This window comes from Mustela lutreola, chromosome 12 (assembly GCF_030435805.1).
Source record: "Mustela lutreola isolate mMusLut2 chromosome 12, mMusLut2.pri, whole genome shotgun sequence".
In the NCBI taxonomy this organism is placed as follows: domain Eukaryota; kingdom Metazoa; phylum Chordata; class Mammalia; order Carnivora; family Mustelidae; genus Mustela; species Mustela lutreola.
The window spans coordinates 9,572,471-9,588,095 of record NC_081301.1 but is presented as its reverse complement, the minus strand read 5'-3'; the positions used below and the strand labels follow the sequence as shown (position 1 = coordinate 9,588,095).

Sequence of the window (15,625 nt, the reverse complement as noted above, 5' to 3'; positions counted from 1 at the left end):
TGCTCGGGCCTGAGGTGTCTGGGCCTACGGCTGCAGGCCAGCCCCTCCCCGGCCCCTGCTCAGCCGCAGAATCAGGGTGGGGATAGGGCGGGGGAGGGGGATCTTCTCCGCCTCACAGAGCTGAGGATGAGAAGCATCAGGCTAAGGAGGGGGGGAGGCAAGGACCAGGACGCCCCAGGCTTTGCTCAGGGGGCACCCTCTAAAACACAAATCCCATTTGTAATTCCTTGACTCCAACCACGCCTTCCTGCTGCCCTTGGCATGAAGCCGAATTCCTTAGCTTGACTTTCAAGGTCCCTCCCGGTCTGTCCGACCTCCCACGACCTCCTCAGCCACCTCATTCTTTGTTCCTATCTACTCCCCGCCAGTAGTCTCTGGTCTTCCCTCCGGGGTACCCGCGGGTGCCCCCCTGTGTGTCCCACCCTGGGCTAACCTTGCGATTGCCCCGGGACTGAAGACAGGACCATTTCTTCCATTTTACGGATGAGGACATGGAAGCTCAGAAGGTTATGGTCCCGGCCACAGGTCACAGAGCGGGGCTGGGGTCCCAGCCTGGGCCTGTCTCCCACACTCCTAACTACCAAGGTATAAATTCCCTCATGCTAAGCTTCCTCATGCCTCTAAACCTCATGTGTCCCCTGAAATATCCCTGCCTGCATTTTTCCACTGGCAAACTCCTACTCACCCTTCAATGTCCACTAGATGTCGCGTCCTTGAGACTCCTTCCCCGGCAGACCCCTCCTGCATCTAGTCTCTTCCTGGGGCTCCCACCCAAGCCCCAGGCAAACGCTTGTCTCGGTTCTGTCCTCTGGGTTTGTTATTGTTTATGTCAATACCTGTCCTCTCCCCTTCGTCCCTCTGTTCCCAGACAGAGAGCTCCGGCTGCATGGTTGATCCTACAGGTCGGGGACCGCAGCTCGGGAAGCAGAGCTGGGTCCTGACTCTTGCCTGGGTTTCTGAGCGGCTTTGACCACAGCCGCTGTGTGGTCCTGAGCAAGGTGCCGCGTCTCTGTGGACTCTGTGTGTCCGGATGCAAAACTGGAGGGTCATCCCAGAGACATCCAATGCGCAGGCCAGCGGAGGGCCAGGCTCGGGCTGGAGCCTGACACCCCGTGACCAGTGTGATCCTGACTCTCGTGCCTATGAGTGAGTGGGTCATGCCACAAAGCCAGCCTCAACTCTGCCCCTCACCTGCTCCCCGAGAGCTTGGGCCAGCCTCCCCGACCTTGCTGACTCTCGGGTTAATCCGTAATAATAATGCCGCCCCTCCAGGGGTTGATTTGTGGCGAGGTTTACAGGGCCTGGCCCTGAGCATTACCTTCCAAAGCTTCTCACTACTGTCATCAGTGCAAAAAAACCCTAAAAAAAACCCACTGGGGCCAGTGCCTGCAAGTCACAGTAGGGGATGGCAGGGGGAGGGGCCCAGGATCTGGGTCTAGACAGAGGAACTCAGGGGGCCCAGGCCAGAGCAAAGGAGCCTGCACCGGGCTTGGTTTTCTGGACCCAAGCTGAGCAGGGAGGTTGGGTGTCCGAGCTTCTTCTCTGGTATGATACTGTTAAACAGGTGGCAGCAGTTCCTGGGGACAGCTAGGCAGGCTGTGGGTCGGGCTCTGCGGAAGGCTGGGGACTCCAGTCTTCCTGGGTGCGGCAGGTGGTGCAGATGAGCGGGGCTGGGGCCGGCCAGCTCCAGCTGCCCCAGTGTCAAGGTCGCGGCCTGGTCTCCCCACTTCGGGGTTGTGCGCCTAGGCTCCGCGGACCGCCCTGCCAGGAGGAAGCGTCCCTCCTGGGGCGGAGGGGGGACAGCAGAGCCGAGGGGCAGGTGAGGGGGCAGCTGTGGGCAGCTGTGGGCTCCGGGGCCTTTCTGCACCCGACGCGGAGGGCAGCTCCTGCGCCTCCCCCGGGGAGGAATCCAGGAGGGCGGCGGGGTACCGGCGGGCACCCTGAGAGTGAGGGAACTTGCAGGGCCGAGCCGTGGGCGCCCGGGGCGGGGAAGCCCGCGCAGTGCGGACTGTAGGTGGCGCCACGAGGCTGCAGTTGGGTCTCCCTGGCGGCTCCCGCGGCCGCGCGTCCTAGCGGTTCTCGGTCCCGCGTGGCCGTCCCCGCCGTCGCCAGCCCGCCGGTCTGCGGACAACCCTGTGTGTGTTTGGGGCGTTAGGGGTAGCACCCCCGCTGGCAGAGGCCAAGGCCCAGACCGACGCATGGGCGTGGGACAGGCGGCCGGACCCCCCACCCCCCCTCCGCCTCTCCAACATTCTACGCGGTTCCCTAGCTGCAGAGAATGCGGGGCGCCTGCACCCTGGGCTTTCCCGGGGCCCTCGGGGTGCACCGTGGGGCAGGTTGTGTCCCTGCCCTGTGTCGCAGCAGGTGTGTGGGGGTGCTGGTGACAGTGTGACAATGAGTGCCCGTCCACCCGCAACCTGAGAGTAGCCACCGGTGGGAACAGGGACGCGTTTGGGACTCCTGAGTCCGTGGGGAGGCCTGTGTGTGTGCTGTGCGCCTGTGGAAGTGCCTGGGGCTGATACTGGGCGCTGGGCCTCCGGCCTGGGGAGTTCTTCCTTTGTTCCAGGGGAGGTCCCCGCAGGCTTCTGGAGGCCTGCAGGATGGCCTCCAAGGGCAGAGATAAGCAGTGTGGCTTTCTCCCTCTTAAATCCCTCCCTCTGGGTTCCCTGGGCTCCTTCTCCAAAAGGAAGGAAGACTTGAGTGGGAGATGGGCACCATCCCTGTTCTAAGGAAACAGCTGGGGTGCTGTGTGTGTGCACATGCTTGCGAGTGTGTCTTTGTAGGGACATCTTTTTGAGTCTGTTGGACCGGGATCTCCCAGAGAAGGCCCAGAGGAGAAGCATCCCTGAAAGCTGGCAAGCTCTAGGGCCCCCTTGACCCATGTAGGTGGGGGTTGACTTGGCCAGTATCAGCAACAGAAGACATGGCACCGGAGGTGGTGAGCTGCCTGTGTCTGGTGCGTTTGGAGCCTCAGGACTTTTATATCCTTTCCAGCTCATTCCAGAATCCATATATTTCATAAGCAGCTGCCCTGAGCTCTGCCCCAGGAGTAGGAGGCATGGCAGAAGGGGTTTAGAGAGGAGTAAGGCCCCACCCCTGTCCAACGGGGCCCGTTCAACAGAGCAGAAGGGACATGTCTTTGGTGGCTGCCCGTGTTGGGGGTGTGATCAGAGGGAGAGGTAAGAAGAGCTCGGAGGGCCTAAATGCCAGAAAAAAGGAACTTTGGACTTTCTCCTACAGAATCCAGGGGCAGAGGCCCCCAATTACGTGTCACCACCCACAGACTTCTTCCCACACAGACTTAGACCCCCTCCCCCCCCCCCACTGCCCACGGATTCATGGCACGCTGTGTGATCTGGGAGGGTTGCTTAACCTCTCTGAGCTGTATTTTCTCCCCTTCCCTTCTAGTAGCAAGCCCAGTGCTCACTACTGAGGACAGCAAAGGAGGTATGATCCAGGTTTGGCCAATCCGAGTGCCCCATCCTGGTGCTGTGGTTGGTTCGGAGGCGGGCACGCAATCCCTGTGGCCAGAGTCTTTTCTGCTGGACGGGCTTTGGAATCTTCACCACCACAGTCTTTCTTTGGTTTTTGAGCCGTAAAACCTGTATTGGCTTTAGCTGGTTTGCATTTTCACTGTCCTGTGATTGGGAGAGTCCCGAGCAGATCAGAAATAATGAAGTATTCCCCGAGTGGCGGGTTGAGTGACATGGTGTGTGGAGTGCCATTCCTTATGGGCAGGGGAGAGAGCTAAGGCTGAGAGTCAAAGAGATCTCAGGGACCCCCTCTCTGCAGTTCCTCTCTGAGTGACCCTGGACAGGTCATCATCCCTTTCCAAGGCTTTGTTTCCTTGGGCATAAAATGGGTCTCTGGCCCCCCTCCCCCCTCCCCCCTCCTCTCTCTCAGGCTCCCTTTACTCCTTCTTGTCCTCCAGGCTTCAGACTTTCTCTCCTACCCACTCCCCACAGGAAGGCCTGGTAGCCGTAAGCCCAAATGTGACTGTGAGCCTCCCTGGACCAAGCCCCGAGTCCTTGAACCACTTTCCGGGTCATGCCCGGCCCTTAGCTTCTGTCTCGCTGCCCGGCATCCCCAGGTGCTGGGCGAACTGTGTTCTCTCGGGTCTCCTGACCCTGCACGCAGGCCTGGAGTAGAGGGGTGGGGGTGCCCTCTCTCCTGCCCTGTGTGTCGCTGGTGAACCTCACCTTCTGTGCGCTAAGGTCCTGAACCTATAGGTGGTTGCACGAGCCCCCCACTGTCCCAGGTGCCTGCGGAAGCCAGTGTTGCACCCCAGGCTGCCTGCCAGAGAGGGCCAGACCCAGGGAGACGTGATTTGTGGTCATGGTCAATGCTGGTCTAAGGAAGCCCCATTCAGGTTCTTAACCCAGCCCCCCAGGAGCTCTCGCCGGCCATCCCTGGAGGCTTTGCTCCCACCAGGGTGACAGGATCAGTCTTTGGGGTGGGGCCACCGTCCCCCACTGGGGCTGCTTGTATCTCTTTCTGCCCTTCCCAGGAACCCAGACCCAGAGCCGGGCACGGTGGGACACCTGGCCCCAAGGGTGGCGGAGAGCCCCGAGAGGGACCAGGACAATAAAGAGACACAGAGCTGTGACATCATTTCCAAATCATCGTGGCCATCAAGAAAGACTCCACGTTGTGTCCTGACAGAAGGAGGAGGACAGCTGTGCCCTGAGTGAGGCAACACTTGACCTGAGCCCGCCCACTAGCTTGGGTAGGGTGGGGAGTGCATTGCCAGCCAGAGGGCCTTTGCTAACGAAGTTCTTTCTCAATGCTTAGTTTTTCATTGTGTTTTGTTTGTTTGTTTGTTTGTTTGGGCTGATGAAAAATGTACTCTTTTCCCATCATCAGAGAACAAGAGAAAGATGATGCTTATTTACCATGCGCTGCTTGAGTCCTCCTGTCTGTGATCCTGTCAGGGGCTTCTGCTTCTGGGAAGCTATGGAGGGATGTCCAGGGAGAGGCATGCCCCCCCCACCCCTTCCCTGAACCTCCCCTTCTTTCTGGCCTGTGTCACCCCACCCTCCATGAGATCCGCGCTCCCTGGGGGCAGGTCCGGCCTGGCCCTCCTTTCTCAGCAGAGCCTGCACTGGGGACCATTGAAGGATGCTGAAGGGCTGAGGGTTGGTGCTTTTCTTTATGCAACAGTAGTCACTTATTGAGCACCTACTGTTTGCTAAGGCCCATGCTGAGCTTCGTGTGAGCCCGGCCTTCCTGGATCCCCGGTCTGTGAAGGGCTGGAGGCTAAGTATATATTATTCGATTTCAAGGAAGGCAAGAGCTCATAGCAGGGCTTGGTGTCCACGGGAGGTGCTGGGAGCTGCGACCCCAAAGGTGAGAGGATGATGGGCCCAAAGGGCAAGTTTGGCTGGAGGTCCGGAAGCAGGAAGGACGTCACGTTTTGAGGACAGGAAGCCACGCCACCGAGCCAGGGAGCTCTGAGAAGGGGTGCGTTGTGCGGGCCAAGGCAGGTGAGGCCCGTGGAGGGCAGTCACATAGGAACTCAGACCGCGGCATAGACCTGGGGCTTTGTTCTCAGACTGTGGGGAGCAGCTCCTGGAGGGTTTTAAACCAAAGTGGGGTGGGGAGGGAGAGGGGCCCCATTGGACCTGGGTTTCTTTCTTCTTCCTTTTTAAAAAAATATTTATTTTATTTAATTCAGGGATTGAGAGAGAGAGAGCGTGAGCAGGGGTAGGAGCAGAGGCGGAGGGAGAGGGAATCTCAAGCAGACACCCGGTGGAGCGGGGAGCCTCACACAGGGCTCAATCCCACAACCCCAAGATCGTAACCTGAGCCAAAACCAAGCGTCAGATGTTTGAGCGATGGAGCCTCCCGGGCGCCCCTGGATCCGGGTTTCTAAAGGAACCCCTTTAGACTGATGAGGGAAGATGGTTGGGGGTCGCAGAGGGGGGAGAGATGGGGGTGCTGGGCCGAGGGAGGGGGAGGGAGGCAGGGAGAAGTGGCTGGGTTGGGGATGTGCTTTGTGATGGCGGTGACGGGGCTTGCTCAGGGAGGGGATGGGGGGTGAGAGGCAGGAGGGCCCTGCCAGTTTCTGGTTGGTACAGCTTAGTGCGTGGTGGTGCCATGGCCGGGAGAAGGAGCAGCTCGGGGCCCCCAGCCTGGTCTGATGGGAGCCCTGGTGAGCCTTTGGTCCCGATCCATGCCAGGCTCTGGGACTTGGGAACCACGAGTGACACATCTACATTGGATGTCAAGCCATCTGGCCTCCAGATGTTTTCTGATCATTAAAAAATGTGAGTCCCAGGCAAGTGGGCCCATGGACATGGCCGTGGTGGGCTGCTGGGCTCCCCCAGAGGGGCTGACCTGCCTGGGGTCTCTCAGTCCTGCCCAGCCCCTGTCACCCAGGGACACTTGCCCTGTTAAAGGGACAGGAAGTGACTAGGGAATGGGGGAGAGCCAGGCCAGGTAGGTTTTCCCAGGCCCTGGACTCCCTAGGGTGTTGATCAGGGGAACAGACCTGGATGCAAAGCCTGCTGGTCCTCCATGGCCTGAGGCAGTGAGCAGCCTGGGTCTGATCGGGGGAGATGGAGTATGGGGTGGCTACGAGCATTGTTTCTGGAGTCAGACAGACCTAGGTTCAAATTCTGACTCTCCCACATACTGACCAGATGGCACAACTGGGTCTCCCAGAGCTTCCGTCTCCCCATCTGTAACTGGGAATACTGACATTGCCTGTCTCCTCATAGGGTTGTTGGAAAGACTAAAATTAGAGAACATGTGTGAAGTACTTGGCTCAGCACATAGTAAATGCTCAATACATACGTTTTAACTGCTATTATTATAGCTCTTGGAAACAATAGTCAATATTTTACTTCCAGACCTTTGCAAATGCTGTTTTCTCCTCTCAGAATGTCCTGGTCCAGTCGGTTTACGCAGTGCCCGGGTCAGGGTCTTATCTTGGAAGTGTCTCCAGGCTCAGCCTGGCGCCCAGCTGACTAGATTCAGCCCTTCGTGGGCCAACATCTCCACAGCAGTCGCTCACCAGTAGCTGCTTCTCCTCTCCTAGACTGGCCACCAGCGGTGCTGGGTCTGACTTTTCTGTGTCTCCAGGACCCAGCCAGAGGCCCCAGAACCCCCACACCATGCTTTCTGGCTCCTAACCTGAATTCAGGTCTTGTTCCCCTTAGACGAGCAGGGCCTGGGTAGGGCCCAGCGCTGGGTGTGGGATGAAGGCGCCATGCAGCTGGGAGAGCAGGATCCCTGCTGGCCTGGCCCGGGCCAGGTGTGAGGAAGCAGGTCGGGAGGCCCAAGGGGGGCTGAGGTCCCTGTGGTGGAGGCGATGGAAGTTGAGCCCACGTGACCGAGGTGGCAGCCATCTTTGCCTATGCCGTTCCTTTAACACTAATACAGGTAAAAAGGAATAAGAAATCTGGGGGTCCCTGTCAGGGGCCAAAGCCCAGGCAGGTAGATGGCTGAGGCCGCAGGGGCAGGTGCAGTTTTGATGCTCTGTTGCCTCTCAGCCGAGGTCAGTACCAGACCTGTCTCCTCAGCCTGAATGGGAGACCCCGTTAACGTGGTGTTGGGTTTTGAGTGGAGAGGAGGGATTTTATGGCCTTGGTGAGGGGAAGTGGCAGACAGGCAGGGGGTAGATGGCTTTCCCGGAATCCCAGATCGCGCTTTAATAATTTGTTTCAGAATTAATGTCCATTCATGCCGCCTTCACTGTTCCAGCTCACTGGAAGATTAAATAAAACCCCGCGGTCCCCTTCCCCCCACCCAAATGGCGGGAGACCAGCCCCGTTCTTTCCGGCTGGGCTGGCTGCCTAAAGCCAGCGCGGGAAATAAATCTCTCAGAGAAAACCACTTTGCTCACACGATTTCAATCCAACAGGGCATAGTGGCCCCAGTCACTTCTTGTTTTATTTAGCTGATGATCTTTTATTGTATCAGGAGACCCTCATTGAAGTACCATGTCTTTACAGGCCGAGGCCTCCCCAGACAGCTGGGCCAGGCCTCCTCCGTGGAGCACAGGCTCTCCCCGTCTCCCGACCGTCTTCCGTTTGCTGCAAGTGGCAGAGCCAAGGACCCAGAAAGGTGGGTTCTTGGGTGCCGGGGCCCCAGAGAAGGGACAGGCCTTGGTTGCCCCTGGCTCCCAGGCACAGACCTGGGCCTCAGTGGGGGTAGAATGGAGGCACTTGGTGGGTACGGGGCCTCCGGAACCCAACCCAAGGAGACCCACTGGCCTGTGAGGCCAGGGGCGGACGCCCAACCGAGGTGGCACCCCCTCACTGAGTCAGCAAATTCTCACCGTGTGTCTTCTCTGTGCCAGACTCTGGGAATAAGATGGAAAAAGACAGGTTCCTGCCGTCTGGAGTTCCAGCCTCTCCTGGAGCAAGCCTTGGTTTTGCTGTGTTATCTGATTAAACTTTCCTGCTCTTGTACCATGGTCGGACTCAGGCACAGTCTTTCTTGTTTGTTTGTTTTCATACGGGCTACCAAGTACAGAAGCCAAGATATTAATTAACAATGTTTAGAAATAGTCAAAACTGATAGAGTTTTCCCCAAATGAGTAAACACAAGTCTTCACGCCAAAGAGGCACATGGTCATGAAAAACCACAGAGCATTAAGATACTTGAGTACTGGGGCTTCTGGGTGCCTCAGTCAGGAGAGCGTCTCTTGGTTTCGGCTCAGGTCACGATCTCAGGGTCCTGGGATCCAGTCCCCCATCAGGCTCCACGCTCACTGGGGAGTCTGCTTGAGATACTCTCCCTCTGGCGTTTCCCCCACTTACTCTCTCTAAATAAATAAAATCTTTTTTTTTAAAAGATACTAGAGTACTTCTTTATCCAATATTATGATTTCCATTCCCTCTATTTTCTTTACAGTGTATCTCTTTAGGTTAGTATCAGCTAAGCTTCGTTATGTACTGATAACCACCCATACTTTTCGATACTTTTCCAGAACTCAGAATTCTTTGAGTTTATAAACCATATCTCACCTATCTTTCACAGCTCAGCCTGGGTCGCTAGACTGTTCTGAATTATCTCCAGGGCTTAATAAATGCTACGTACATAGAGATTTGGTTCTGATTTCAGCACATCTCTCGTTTTTAAATTTTCTAAAAATCTTTTTGTTTTAATGTTAGGGATAGACTTACAAGAAGTTGCAAAAAATAGTGATGCGAGTCCGGGTTACTCTTCCCCCAGCTTCCCCCAGAGGTGGTACCTTGCGCAGCTGTGAGACGATACCAAAGCCGGGAAATTATATCGGTACGATTCTGCTAGAGAAACACAGCCTGATGTCGGTTTCACCAGGTTTTACACAATTTCATTTGTGTTTCCATGTAGTTTAATCCAATGTATAGATTTGTATGACTCAGATGCATTTAACATTATTTTTATTTTCCCTAACTGTTGAACTGAGGTATAACTCTTAGAGGGCAAGGTGCACCGAGCTTAAGCGGACACATGTGACCCCTCTTGAGATGACACAGCCACTGTGAAGACTGGTAGCATGGAAGGGTTTTGCTGTTCCTGAACTTCTAGTAACAGTTTCTGTTCTCCTGTGCTTGCCTCCTTTTGAATGGTGAAGGAAAGTACTGGGAGGTTCCAGGAGGTTCTCGTGGACGCCTTTTGTCATAGGTATAATGTGGTTATTTCATTACTAGTATTAACCATGGTTAGGGAAATCTGTGTTGATTCTATTTGTTCAATAAATATTTATAGGCTGTGTTTTGGGCAGAGCCCAAAAGAGCCTTTACTGTGGAAACGAATGGGCAAGGCCACATAAGCACGTCTGAGTTGCTTGGACTTGCCGTGGAAGGCAGTCAAATCCATCTCTCTTGGAGGGAAGAGGACCTGGCCAGGGACCTGGTACCTGATTGGGAGCTGGAGGCCATCAGACAGAAGCTGCGGGTCACGGAGCAGGCCCTGGGGTGGCGCACAGGGGAAGCGCACGTCAGGGACTCCCATGGAGAAGGTGCAGTCGACCACAGGTCAGTCTTTGGTCCAGGAGCCGGAGGCCTACTTCAATTTCTGTGAGCAGTCCCCTGGGTCACTGCGCTTTGTGACAAGTTCTCTGGACGCCCCAGGGGCGATGTCTACATGGAGTTTGCGCTGAAAGCTCAGCCCGGGCTTCGGTGGAGCTGGACAAGGTGTCTTCTGAGACCAGGTCATCGTGGTGCTGCCCTCAACGGCCACCGTGCCAGCCCACTCCTTGGACCACGGGGGCTTGCGGAGACAGCCAGGTGCCCAAGGAGGACCATTCCCCCGCCGGAGCTGCCAGGGTGAGGCCCGCTTCAGACCACGAGGGTGGAACCAGGGCGTGGAAGGTTCTCATCGTGGTGGTCACCGTTTTGAAGGGAGGACCTGACTTGGAGAGAGGGGCTGGGGCAGGTCAGGAAACAGCCGCACTCCAGGAGGGACCAGGGGTTCAGTGCAGGAATAGCTGCCCTGTCCCCTTCACTCTCTAGGGCTCTTGGCGGGGGGGGGGGGGGGGGGCAGGGTGGGTCCCCTCTCACATTCCTCTACTGAAGTCCTAACCCCTAACCCCCAACTGATGTCCCCATGAGAAGGGGGAGAAGCCAAAGAGAGAGGCTTCAGGACAAACCAGCCCCCAGCCAATACCTTGACCTTGTGTTTTACCTTTCGGAACTGTGAAAAAAGAACTGTCTTGTTTAAGCCGTCCAGCTGTGGTGTGTGTCATGGCAGCTCCGAATCCTCTCTCTGGTGGCCCAATCTGCATTGAGGGGTGCGAGCAGGGCAGCTGGTCACCCAGGAGCCGATGCCGGATAAAACATAGGACACCCAGCCCAACTGGAATCGCAGAAGCACCGCGAATAATTTGGGGGGCGTTCATTGAATGGGACACACTTACACTAAAATAAAACCCTTATCCAACTGAGATTCAAATTTCACTGGCTGTCCTGTAGGTCCATTCGCTAGATCCGGACCCCGGCCTGAGAGCGGCTCAAGGACACAGCGCCCAGCCGGGCCGCCCAGACTGGGGTGAAAGCCCGAGGCTGCTTCTCAGGCCTGGGCCTCTCTCCCCAAATGGTTCCCATCTCCCGCACAAACATATTTATTGGGCTTGATGGCAAACAGATTATGCTTGTCCCGGGAAGGGCAGCTCGAGAGAGAAAACCTTGAAGTCCAGGAAATAATGATGAGGGGAGTTAAATTAAAGTGCATAAAACCCTCCCGAGAGATAACGTCGGGGTGAGTTACAGGCCCGATAAGGGACTGGGGGCTCGCAGAGGGGGCTCAGAAAGGTCGCCCGGCGGCGCGCAGAGGACCAGGAATCATAAATATGGGGCAAGATGCCCAGCCGGGGTCACCGGGGTGAAAATATTGGGGTCATTCCAAAAACAATTATCCTGCTTGGTTTGCTCTTCGGGTCTTGTAAATCTTTCACCTTTTATAAAAGATTTCTGGGGAAAGAAGCACTTTGGAAGCTCTAACTGATTTTTGCGGCGGCCTCTTGGTGGTTCTGCTAAAAGAAAACAAAAAGACAAAGGGGGAAAACGTAATTACCCAGCATTCTCAGGGGCGTGGGGATGGGCTGATGGGTTTCTTCCCATGTCTCGGGGAGTTTAGGCTATCCTGGGCTCTGACTCACTCCGTTTGGAGCCTGGTCACAGTTCAAGAATTCATTTGTTCCATGTCGCATCCAGCCGCAGTGGGGCCCTTGTTACCCCGTGGGCCCTGCGTTTGGGGGCAGACATGGCCGCCATGGGGCCGCCATCTTGACCAACGTGAGGTCATCCTGGCAGACAAGGCAGTGGTGTTCTGGGCCAACATGTACTGAGGCTCACACGCCCTCACAGGCTCCCGGAGCTAGAGCATGGGTCTAGGCCGGACCTGGGCTCCAGCTCACTGCCCCACTGCCTTCACCCCATGGTCTGTCCAAAAGGACCCTGGGACAGTCTGCAGCACCAGCGGAAGCTGACAATTGGTTCTGCATGACTTTATTGGGAGCTGCCATATGCCTTCCACAACGTAGGCCCCAATGCCTCGGGCTCAGCCGAGGGCTTCATTCTGGAGGCAGGCATTTCCAAGGCTTTTCTGTCCTCTGAACATGCGCGGCCACGGAGCTGGTGCTACCTCAGAAATCTCTCTCCCATCTGCTAGCCCTTGGAATCCACCTTACGGATGACTGGCCCTATTTGACAGAGAAGGAAACAGACTCGCTCAGAGAGGTGACAGGACTGGCCTAGTGTCACACAAGTAGGGGGTGAAGCAGAGTTGGGATTTCAGTCCAGACTCCAGAACTGTGTTCTTGCCTGTGTCCCATGCCATGGTTCTCGTCAGGAACGATGGAGGGTTAAGACTGCCGGGTCTGGAGTCAGACGAAACCTGTGGCCTCGCTTCCCCTTCGCTGTGTGATCTTGGGCGATTCACTGAGCACGCTGAGCCTCACTCTCCTCCTCTGGGTAATGGGCACAACGCTAGAGTCCCACCACAGGGGCGTGGTGTGGAGTCCAGAAGCTCAGCACCCTGTGTGTGGGCGGGTGCGGGTGGCGAGCCCAGGCCTGGTGCCTCTAGCGCCCTCCAGAGGGGGAGGCTGTTGTTTTTATGTGTATTTGAGAAAGAGTTTCTCTCAATCATGTTTCTGGTCAGCCAACTCCCCAAAGGATATAATTATTCAAATTGAATAAACATTTGCTGATTGGGTCTTGGACTTCCTTTAGATTCAGGCCAGACTGAGGCGCAAGAGAAGGCAGGAGGAGGCCAGAGTCAGGGAGTGGCCACGCCTGCCCCAAACTAAACTCAGTGCTCACAGAGAAATACCATGCGCTCATTCTTCATTCATTCATTCATTCATTCATTCATTCATTCATCTAGCAAATGTTACTGTGTGTCAGGCCTGCTCTGGGTGTTGGGTGCTGGGGTACAGTGAATGGGGAACAAGAGGACTAGAGGCCCCTGTACTCTGAGATCATATCCAAAGGGGAGCCAGAGAAGCCAGGGAGGGGCCACTGCTACGTGGTAGAGCATGGCAATGATGCAGCAGGGAAAAAGATGGCGTGGCCCTGATGATCGCCATGGAAGCGTGTGGGCTAACTGTGGCTCAGAGAGGCCAAGTGGTCACACAGCTAATAGGCAACAGCACTGGTGTGCCTGACTCCAGAGGCCATGCTCTCAGCTGGCACCTGACACAGCTTCCCTTGGATTGCCTGAAACAGCATTGCCACCTGAGTTCTGACTTACCCCCGTTCTAGAAATGTCTACACATGCTTCCACAAAAGAGAACTTTGGGCGATGCTGAACATGGCACCCCCTTCCCAGAGCAGAGTGGGCGGTGGTTAATTAAAGGCTCTGAGGGGTCCTGCAGCCTTTCCCCTCTGTCTCCATGGAACCCTTTTGGGGACTAGGAAACCTAACATTAATTCCATTCCTTCACAAATACTTGCTGGGCAGGCGCTACCTGACTGCACGGAGGAGGGAAGAAGGTGTGGTCCCTCCCCCTGGTTGTAGACAGTTGGTGTCAGTCACTTGCCTCAGGCTTCACCTTGCGACAGTGCACCCGGGCAGGAGGGGGCTGCCGAAGGTTGCGTGATCATCCTCCTCCACACTCCTGACTTGCTGCGTACCCCCCCGGCCCGGTCCGGGCTACCATTGCTGACCCCACTGGGAGCCTCCCCCGGGAGTTAGTGCTCAGAGGCGGAGGAGAGGCAGGGGTGACAGTGCAGATGGGGAGCGCACGGTCTTGGGGCTGGGGCTCCCGGGCATCCTCCCCGGCGGAATTCCCCGAAGGAGACGGAGAGAGGGAGAGACGACCCACAGCCCAGCCCTCAGAGTGTGGCTCGGTCCTCGAGGGCCCGGCTTGGTTCCCATGGTGCCTGGGTGGGCTGAGGGCTGTGGATTTTTATGGGACTCCCATTGTCTGCATTCTCATGGCTTCCTTTCCTTGCAGTCAAAATGTCTTGGCCAAGAGGATGACCAGGGCCCTCCTTGGATGCTCTGGAAACCAGAAACTCCAGTCAGCAGCAGGTATGAGAGCGGCAGAGGCCCTGGCAGCCTTCCTGGAGGAGGAGGAGGTCTTGAAGTCAGGCCGGCTGGACCGGCCACCTCAGGTATCCACTGGAAGACTGCGGACATGATGGTGATGAGCAAGGGCTCGGGCGTCTGGAAGGGCCCTGCTCGATTCCCAGCTCTGCCCTTAGCAGCCGTGTGACCTTGGGAAAAATGACAGGACTCCTGTGAGCCTCGATTTCCTCATCTGTCAAATGGGATAAAGACAGAACCTCAAAGTGATCTTGAAGGCCTTCACCCAGGGTGGCCCAGAGGAACATTGCACTGGTGTTGAGTGTTGGCCGTGCAACAGAGACAGGATTCTTTCTTTTCTCCTCACATTCTTTTTCTCCTCGAAAGAACTAGAGACTCTCTGGAAAATACTTCTTGACCTGAAAAAGTCCCAACTGGACGCTCCTGTGGGTCTGTTACAGACATGACTTTGCAAATCAGATGTGACAGGGAAATGTGTGCCAAGATGGTGGCCAGCTGTTCGGCTGTGGGGAAGGGGCTGCTTAGAGACGTGTGCGGCCTCCTCAGAGAGCAGACGGCCATCAGCCTCGGCTGTGCCCGGGGCACAGGTGTGTGAGGGTGGGCGCCCCTGCCTGGGAGGGGGGAGGGCTAGTGGGCTGCTGGCGGATTAAACTCTTTCACACACACACTCACACTCCCTTGCACACTCGCGCGTGTACACGCGGGCGCGCACACACACACACACACACACACACACCACTGTTCCGAGAGAAGCTGGGCTGGAAGCAAGGACTCCACTGTACCCACTTGGAGGAGGCAGGCATTCGGGACTGGAGTCAGAAGCAGGTGCAGGTCCCACAGACACCCCTTCCACGCCGGGCAAACTCCGTCGCTCTCGAGGCCTTGCTGTTGTGGAAGGATGCTAAGGGTCCCTGCTTCTTGGTGAGAGCGAGAAGATTAAAAAAAAAAAAAAAAAAAGAATCAATTTTGTAATGACAGTGGTTGGCATGTCATAACTGCTACAGCGGTCCGCTGATTTCACCGTCCCCTCCCCTGCTCTGTAAGCGGGGTCTCCTCCCCGGAGCCCCGTGGGCTTTGGAAGGGGTATCTATCACCCTGGCTCATTTCCCAGCCACAGGGATTGGCCCAGGGATGGACACGTGGCCCCTGCCGGGCCTATGGGAGACCTGGCCTGGGACGTGTCTATGGTATTTGGCGAGACAAGCCTCCTTCTGAGGCTCGGAAGTCTTGTTTAGGTTGTCCCTGCCACGTGGAAGATCCCCCCCCTTTTTTTTAAAGTTTCTTTTTTCATGTATTTAAGTCATTTCTACACCCAACGTGCTGCTCATACTCATGACCCTGAGATCAAGAGTTGAGTGTCCTGCCAGCTGAGCCAGCCAGACGCCCCAAGGTTGCCCCACTCAGGAAGAGAAATGAAGCCGAGAAATGGGACAGTTGTGTATCGGGTCATCAGGGGGACACAGGGCAGCACGAGTGCCAGCCGGAACTGCTCTGGGGAAGCCCAGGAAGGTATCAGGGTCCTGTCCTCTCTCAGCATTCCAGGCAGTGTCACAGGTTTAAGCCCTGTCCTGAACCCAAAGGGCTCTTCTTCCAACATGGGAGAAACCAACCATCGGAAGTGGAAAATTTCTTGGCTTAAGAATGA

At 56.3% G+C, this 15,625-nt stretch overlaps 1 long non-coding RNA gene across 11 annotated transcripts; it reads left to right on the top strand.

Annotated features, from left to right (window-relative positions):
- Positions 1–1,447: 1,447 nt before the first annotated feature.
- Positions 1,448–15,353, top strand: LOC131812849 (uncharacterized). Of its 11 annotated transcripts, XR_009346510.1 has the most exons (6): positions 1,830–2,956; positions 3,409–3,447; positions 4,508–5,483; positions 7,956–8,067; positions 8,303–10,259; positions 13,889–15,347. It is a non-coding gene; the product is annotated as an uncharacterized LOC131812849 (long non-coding RNA). The 11 variants fall into 11 exon arrangements; XR_009346509.1 differs by having other exon boundaries at positions 1,830–2,364; positions 2,784–5,483; positions 13,889–15,353; XR_009346508.1 differs by having other exon boundaries at positions 3,409–5,483; positions 13,889–15,351.
- The last annotated feature ends 272 nt before the right edge of the window (positions 15,354–15,625 follow it).